This window comes from Myotis brandtii, unplaced genomic scaffold (genome assembly GCF_000412655.1).
Source record: "Myotis brandtii unplaced genomic scaffold, ASM41265v1 scaffold387, whole genome shotgun sequence".
NCBI lineage: Eukaryota > Metazoa > Chordata > Mammalia > Chiroptera > Vespertilionidae > Myotis > Myotis brandtii.
In genome coordinates, this window is record NW_005364855.1 from 1 (window position 1) to 9,099 (window position 9,099).

The following is a 9,099-nucleotide window of genomic DNA, read 5'->3' on the forward strand; positions in this document are numbered from 1 at the left end:
AATAAATAAATAAATAAATAAATAAATAAATATTTAGACCTAAGGTATGCCAGCTCCATGTGCATTGTTGTTCTGATCCCTGTACATGTCAGGGGTGTTTTTTCCTCACATGTCATGGCTTCATGCTTTTCCCTCCTATGTTCAGGCTCTCCCCACTGCCTGAAAGGACCTACCACTATTCTCACAGAGTTCAGGATGCAAGTCAGTGGTTGCCTCCTCCAGGAAGCCAACACTGAGTCCCCAATGCCCCTGCCCATTCAGTGCGTACATATGCATAAGTCTCTCCTACACTGTAAGATGAAGAACAGAGGCTGCATTTTATTCCTTTCCTTGTCTCACTACCATGGAGTCTGGCATGTGGTATGGGTTTAATTAAAGTTTACTAAACTAAAAGCAAATGGTTCATTCAGAACACATTCAACAAACATTTATTGAGGAATAAAATAGCACAAAGTGAGGGGGAAATGTGTGTGTGTGTGTGTGTGTGTGTGTGTGTGTGTGTGTGTTGAGGGGCAGTGGAGGGGGCAGATGTGGCAAATTCCTTTTTTCAGATCACATTATAATAAGAGTCCATATTTCTGGAACACTAACCATTTGCCAGAAATTGCACCAAGTCCCTTACATGGGCTGCATTCAATTCATGCAACTAGATGAGGTAGGAACTATGAATTAGTGTGTGTGTGTTGAGGGGCAGTGGAGAGGGCAGATGTGGCAAATTCATTTTTTCAGATCACATTATAATGAGTCCATATTTCTGGAACACTAACCATTTGCCAGAGATTGCACCAAGTCCTTTACATGGGTTGCATTCAATTCATGCAACTAGATGAGGTAGGAACTATCATTATCTTCATTTTACAAATGAGAAAACTGAGGCATGGAGAGGATAGGTGACTTGAGTAAAGACCCAAAGCCAGGAGGCGATAGAGCCTGAGGAGACTCCAAAGCTTCAGCTTTGACCATTAGGGCACGCTGCTTCCTGACACCTCCCACACGGAAGGGAAACTAGACCCACAGGGCCTTTTTGAGAAAGAGAGGATAGCTATGGTAATCCTCAAGGGCATGAGTAAGAGTGGGCTGAAAGTTAATTGCATGCACTTCAGAAATAAATGTAGGAACATCTGAACTGTGTAAATAACAATAAGATTGAAAAGTAAAAAGGAAATTTAGATTAAAATAAGAAAAGCATAATACACTCTGCTGAGGGTAAGCTGGTGGTGTGTTCCAAAGGAAGCTGGGAGGTCTTGTCAGAAGGTTCCCGCTGCAGTAGAGTTTCTGGAAGCTTCATAACACAGGATGTAAGAGGAGAATGTATGGGGGCTGAGTTAATCTTCAAATCCAAGTGTAATACTAACACAAGTTTTACATTAAAATGTTTTAAGACATAAATTCACAATAGTTTTTCATTTAAAAGAGGAGCTGCCACGTTTCCTAAAATGTTATTTAAAGCTACTTTGCATGCCAATTAATTGGATTAAATTATTATTTTTATTTTTTAATTGAATTCAGAAGAGCAACTATTTTGCCATTTGGGGAACCACATTCGTGTCATATAAGCAGTACTATTATTATTGCAGGCAAAAACCCATCCACAAACTCTTTTGTACAAGAAATTTCTTTATTTTGTTGTAACTGAACTTAATGTTTATTTCTATTTCCCATTTTGCCAAATGGATGGAAATTTTATCTCAGTCTATGTAATGTGGTCTCCTAACCCCCACCTTCACCTACACCCTCCTTTCTCCAGGAGAAGATCTAAATGTAGAGTGCCTTACAGGGATGTGAGGCATGGGAATGGCTGGAGGGATAAATGACATCCACACTGGCATTCACAGAGCACCCTTACATCATTCTTGCCTCCAGGCATCATTTATCCTGTAGGCCACTGCTGAATTCCTCCTTCACAACCTCAGACCTTTTCTCTCCCTCCCACTCTTGTGTGTGTCCCTCTGTCTGAGGTGTAGAGGATAATTCTATTGGTTCTGTGTTAAGGAGTAGGAAGGAAAGCCTTTTGGGGCCTTTTGCCCAACATCACCTCTGCATCCCAGCCATGAAAGCCCAAGATGCTGGAAACTCCCTCGCTCTTGAGGACTCAGATCCACTTTGCTCTTCAACCTTCTAACTATATCTAGGGCAGCATGTCAAACTCACGGCTGGCGGGCTGCATGCCTTCAGCCGTTAGTTTGACATGCTTGATCTAGGGTCTCTGTGGGCTCCTCTCCCCTGGGTGTTTGGCTAAAGAAAAGCAGGTCACAGGCCCACTTTCCAGAAAGCAACAATGTCTAAGCTCTCTGCATCTGCCTTTTGAGCTTCTCCTTTCTCATCCCAGATCATCTTTATCTGGCCCCGGGCTGGAATTGCTCTTACATCATTATGCATTGCTCCACATCATTTATCTCATTCCAGGACCCAGGCTTATGAAATAGAGTAAAACCTTGACATAATGGACTAATTTGGGTGAGGTGGTGTCCGTTATATAATAAAGTAGGTTTATCGAATGTGTATGTTAAAAAAATGACAAATTAGTTTACCTGCTTTTATTTATGTAGACACATGTGTGTAATGAAAAGTTTACTTTCACAGAAAAGTTTTCAGTGATTTTAAATATGTACTAAACTGGAGGCCAGTGCACAATATTCATGCACAGGTAGGGTCCCTAGGCCTGGCCGGCGATCAGGGCCTTCCAGCTGCTGGCTGGGGCCTCCTTTCCCCTGCTGCGGGCTGCCAGCCAAGGCCTTCCTTCATTCGGTGCCACCCCCTGGTGGTCAGTGCACATCATAGCGAGCGATTGAACTCCCGGTCTCCCGGTCAAACTCCCGAGGGGACACTTTGCATATTAGCCTTTTATATATATAGATAGGTCTAGCAAATGTGTGCATTCACCAGTCACTGAGAGTGAACAAGTGCACATGGCTGGGGCGTGGCTCAGGGCTCATGGGAACATCGGCCAGGGGCTGCATTAAAACGGCTGCAAAAAGTCACGCCAGGGACAACAGAACCAGTCACCAAGCGATGCGATGTGATCACGTGCAGTCATTTGCCAAACGTTTACAAGTGGTGACTCTTGGATTTAAGTATGTAGACTATAGTTGTGGATATGTAATATTTATTTGTGTAGGTGAAATTACTACAGTGTTTTTTCCAACATATTTATTTGCTAAAATTTTTTTAAAAAAATAACAGCAAATTAATAACAAAAAATAACCTGTTAATTTAATGATAAGCAAATCTTGGTTAAAAGCATTTTGAAATTAACAGGGTGTTAATTTTCATATATGACATATGGACCAGAAGTTTTGTCCATTAAATCTGAAGTCCTTTAAATCAAGGTCTGAAAAATTGAGGGTTTACTGTGCCAAAACCAGGAATAGACTTTTGACTGCAATTTCTTCTCTTCCTTGATACTGTGTACAAGAAATTTCCTACTTGCCTGGGCTTAAGGAACAGCCATAGGAGTGAGGAAGATGATACAAATGTGGTAAAACTTGCAAAACACTACATCACTGCCATATTTCAGGAAAAAGGCACCAGATAGGGAATCAGGAGATTTGGAACTTACCCACGTGATCACCGGAGGTCATTTCCTCTCTGGCACTAGTTTCTTCATCCATATAATGAGGGCTAAGAAGAGATAATTCTCCATGTTCTCTTTTAACTCTAGACATGCTACTTCAACTGATTTTTTTGGGAAAATTTTCACCCAGTTCTGGTTACTTTCTCTGTGATAATATAGATGTGGTAAGTGAGCAAGGGATACACCCCACTCCTACCCATCTGCAGCATGAAGAAGTAGAATCCCTAGTAACCATAAGCAGAATTAATGAATTGAGGCTAATATCAAATTTCCAAAGCTAAAATAATTCATGTAATGGATTCACCTGATGGAATGTAAAAGTTTAGTTCCCTAAAATTGAAAACCTTAAATATACATAGGCTTCTCCTCACTCTCTTTTAATGTGTCCTAATTAGTACCAACAGTTATTTACTTTCTATGAACTTTTCAGTTTCCTTATTATTAGAACTGGAAAATATAACAAGGTCAGTGAGTAACTGAGAAGTGTTTTACAAAAGAATTACAGTTATATTCTTATGAACATTTTAAAAAGTGCCTTGTTTTAAAAAGTTGTGGACTGTTTTATACAAAGTTACCAATTTTAAAAATAAATGACTGGTAGTAAAACTCCATCAGACATGGTCAAGTGTCCTTTTTGAGAATGTATTCCAAAATTTAGAGAGAAAAACACCCACCAAGTAGTAAATTAAAAATAATGGCTAGTTTCTAGGCCACCAAGAGAAGTAGACATGAAGTGTTATTATAAATACCACACGTTGCTCTAAATCAGCGTGGCAGAGTCTACTGGTGTTGTGTGCTAACTCCTCTGTTATTATTTTGTTCTCAACAATAGAGCTGGTATGATATATACAGTATATGTGCCATAAAACACCAAGGTCATGCTTCCAGTTTTCACAGAGCATGAAAAAAATTTCATACAAGTCTCATTTCATGTTTGATGCCAATTACCTGTGTGACTTTGAGAAAGTCCTTTAGCTCCATTTGCATTAAGAGTTTAAGAACATGATTTTTTAGAGCTCTGCCAGCTTTACCATGATTTGATTCTGTACCTTTTTCCTTAGGTGTAAACTAGAGACAATAATGTTTGTACCATCTCTTCAGAGTTGATATGAGAATTAAATATATTTTTTACTCTGTAGTGTCTGTAATTTTGCATTCATGTAATTATTTGCTTAATGCCTATCACCCTAGTAAGCCATTAATCCTGTGAGAGTAGGGAGAGTGTCTGTCCTACCCCCTGCTGTATTTCTCCGACCTAACACTGCCTGGCACATCACCGATGCTCAATTCATAAATCTGTTGAGTGAGAAGCTTCAATCTAACTTGGGTGTTCATATGGGACACTGAAAACATCTCGACCCTGCTTTCTCAGAAACAAAAGTTACAGAACATGTGGTCATGGTTTTTATTAACAATTGATTAAAAACCAAAGTCCTTTTCTAGAAGCAAAATACCCTACATTAGTCTTGCTTGAAGTACAGCCTGCAGACCAGCTACATCAGTATCAACTGGGAACTGGTTAGAAATGCATTCTTTCTTCACCCCAAACCTACTGAAAACAAATACAAAAACAAACAAAAAAACAAAACAAAACCGAGAGTAGAGCCCAGTGATCTGTATTATCACAAGCCTTCCTGGTGATTCTGATATATACAACACTTGGGAACGGCTGCCTCTGTCTTCTTTGCACATTGCCTTTATATATTATAAATGTATTTCTTTACTTCCTTCAGCATAGATTAATATAGTCAGCTCAACATTAATTTCCTGGCTTAATCTTAGAAAATAGTAACAATTACGTCAACAACAAAATAATAATAATATCTAATGGTTTTTGAGTACTTACTACGTTCCAGGCCTTGATTACAGCTCACACATCTCAAAGAAACTTATGAGGTCACAAATGTTGTTCTATCTATATTATATATAAAAACAAACAAGATTTTTTAAAATTTTTCTATGGTCAATAAATAAACTACCGCTTCAATCTCAGTGGCCTAGGACCAGAGCTGGGCTCTTAACTACAACATGATACGGATTTGGTGCTAGCTGAAGGTGGACCCCTTTTGCTTTGGGTCACAGCCATGTAGTGAGGGGCATGTGAGCAAGTCCACACAGCTGACCTGACTCCACGTTTAGATAAAGAGCGAAGCACCTTCCCAGGAGATGGGTCACAGGATGCCTGACATTGAGGTCATATTATTCCTTAAGAATTATCTTTGGGTCTTTTCTCATGTGAGGGTGGATTGTTTAGTGTTGTCTACATAAACTTCGGTGAGTGCCAAAAACTATGATTATTTCCAGTTTGGCAGAATTGCTACTAATCAGTCATTTCTGGAAATACTTAGACAATGGTATCCATTGTTTCCTGAGATTTATTTTCTCCCTCATCAACCTCAAAAGAGAACGTGGAAAATGGAAGAAGGGAATACGTTGAGGTGGGAGGTAGAAAGGGAGGGGAAGAGAAAGAATATGTAAGAAGAGAAGGAAAAAAGTCAGATGTTGATGCTTTATCCTATCTTTCACTGTTGGTGTAGGAAGTGTCACCCACAATGAATCAGGAGTAGGCGGAGATCTGCCTGGTCACAGTATCACGGCAAAGAGCGTGAAGCAGAGGTCCACTGGCTGCAGGGGCACTGGATGTGTGGGCTGGGGAGACCTTACCTACTTACTGGGTGGGAGAAGTCCAAGGCTGTTACATGTGGCCAGAATGACTGATACTAAGGAAGAAGAGGCAAGGAAGGCAACAGATGGATCATGCTCAGAGGCAACAGCTGATGGAGCTCCCCAAGGGCAGCTGTGCTGATGAAGCTGGCTGCCTCGGCCTTCCTCTGAGAGCTCTCCTTAGAGACTTGCCTTTTCTACACCATCCAGGGTGGTCTCTTCTAGGGGCCCAGCCCAGGGCAGTGAGAAAGAGTAGAGAGCTGTTATTGAATGAGTTCCTACAATGCAAGGAAGTTTGCTACTCACTTTACAGATACTAATTCAGTTGAATCTCCCAAAATATCTATGGGGTAAGTGGTATTGTATCCTCATTTTATACATGAGGACACTAAGGTTCAGATGTTCATTAACTTGTTCAAGATTACCAACTGGTAAGTAGTAGAGCTACTCAGATATCACTAGCTCTATGTTTGTTTGTTGGTTGGTTGGTTTGTTTTTATCAGATGCTGCCTCTTAAAATGATAGGAGGGAGAGAGAGGAGAATAGAGCATTTTAGGAAACAGTGCTACTTCTTCAGGTTACTAGTAAATAGGAAACTGTTGAGTGAAACTAGACCTCTCCAGCATATTGCTCTTAAATGATCTTTTTGGAGCTTTTCTAGGTCCCTGGTTAGAAATAATCAAAAAGTAGTCTATGAATTTAAACAATTACTATACGTGTGTGTGTGTATAAACTTATCAGTGTTTCCCAAAGCATCAGTTTGGGGTAAAAATGAGATCATACTGATCATTTTTCTTGGACTTTCATGCTCCTGTACTATTATAGACCCCCTCAAGATCGCCTCCAATTACTATAAAGTCTCCAAGGCTGTTTCACGTGGGCTCACTAACAAGTCTTCTTATGTCTGCTGCTGGGTCTCTCAGCTCTACAAGCCAAGTTGCTTGAATTGAGTTCATGATGCTCACGGTAGTAGCCGTGCCCACCTGGAGAGCACAGCTGACCCTCTGGTGCTCTCAGAATAGCCAGTGCTGCTGGCACTGCTTCTGTGCTACGGATTGGGTGGACCCACCGACAGGAGCCACCAGAGGCATTCTTACTAGACCAAGTCCATTTTTCTTGCGTGAATTTTCCCACCACTTTACTGGAGTGACCAGACATGTCTGAAATCAGTAATGTATACTTCAGAGGTTCAAACTGGAACACCCTGTGCGTTTATGTGTGCACACATGCATGTACACCCCACTTTATATATAAGTGGATCAAAGCTTTAAATACAAGGGAAAATCAAGGTTATATAAAATATAGTAGTAATGACTGTCATTTCCAATCATGTAATTCTACTAATTTATTTTTTCAACACAGAGAGACTTGGCCAGGATGTTGGAGAATAAGGAAATCCTATTAAAACAGGACAAATAAGATACATAATAAGAAAATGTTCAAAGGATATAAACTTTTGTTCTTCTTATAAGTGATATTTTCCACAAGAGGCATAAAGCACTTTGTTTCTATTACGATGGGGTATCCTTTGGATTATATTATTAGGTACTAGAGGCCCAGTGTATGAATTCATGCATGGGTGGGGTCCCTCGGGGTGGGGTCCCTCGGGGTGGCCAGCTCATGCTTCCAGCCTTGCAGCCCTGCATCCCTGCCTGGCACCCTGCCGTGGCCTGGTGCTGCCCCCTCATCCGCTCCACCATCCTGCCTGCAGGGCGATCAATCAGAGCCGCCTGCAGGGATCGGCCCCAGCTCATGCTCTCAGCCTTGCAGCCCTGCATCCTTACCTGGCACCCTGCCGTGGCCTGGTGCCACCCCCTCACCTGCTCCACCATCCTGCCTGCAGGGCGATCAATCAGAGCCGGATCCCCCTGCCCAGCTCCCTCAATGCCTGAGAGCTGGGCAGCAGCCCCGCCCCCCGCCGCTGCCACTGGTCATCGTCTGCTGGGATCAGCGGGGCGATAGGGCCCCGCTCGCACCCGCCTTGGCCTGGCACCGCCTGCTCACCTGCTCCACCATTCTACCATGGTCCCACTCTCATTAGGGCCCATCAAGGCCAGCAGCACTTCCACTGTTGCCCGCTGCCAGCGCTGTGTCGCAGACGCCCATCATGTTCCACACTGCCTCCTGGTGGTCAGCGCACATCATAGTGAGCAGTCAAACTCCTGGTCGAACTCCTGGTTGAACAATTTGCATATTAGGCTTTTATTATATAGGACTATGGCTAAATGCCCTAGAATACCATATAGCCAGATGGTCTAGCCAGTCTCCATTGCAGATCCCCTGACATTGATGGAGCAACAGCAAACAGAGCAATGGAAGGTACAGTATTGTACCTCAATATGCTGAGTCTTGGGTGCTGAACTCCATTGCCAACTTCTAATGAGCTGAACAGAACTCCACAGAAGACTCCTTTTCCCTAAACTAGTAAGACTCAATGATTATGTTAAGTAAAAAAGCCAGACACTAAAGGCCACATATGTATGGTTACATTTATCTGAAATGTACAGAATTGGCAAATGCAAAGAGACATAAAGTAGAATAGTAATTGCCGGAGGTTGAGGGAGGGGAAATTGGGAAGTGACTGCTAGTGGGTAAGAGGTTTGTTTCTTTATGGGGTGATGAAAATATTATGGAATTAGTGGCAATAATTGTACAACACACACACACACACACACACAGCGTCTTGCACAAACAGACAGAAGCACCTACCCCAGCCTTGGGGAAAACTGGATGTTGAACTTATTAGCAAAGTCTCCCCAGATGTTAAAAAAACCTGAGGTCAAGGAGGAGTTAGCCCAACAAAGAAGGGGGTGGTAAAGGCAGTTGGGAGGTGGAGGAAAGCAGTTCACAGGGGATTCAAC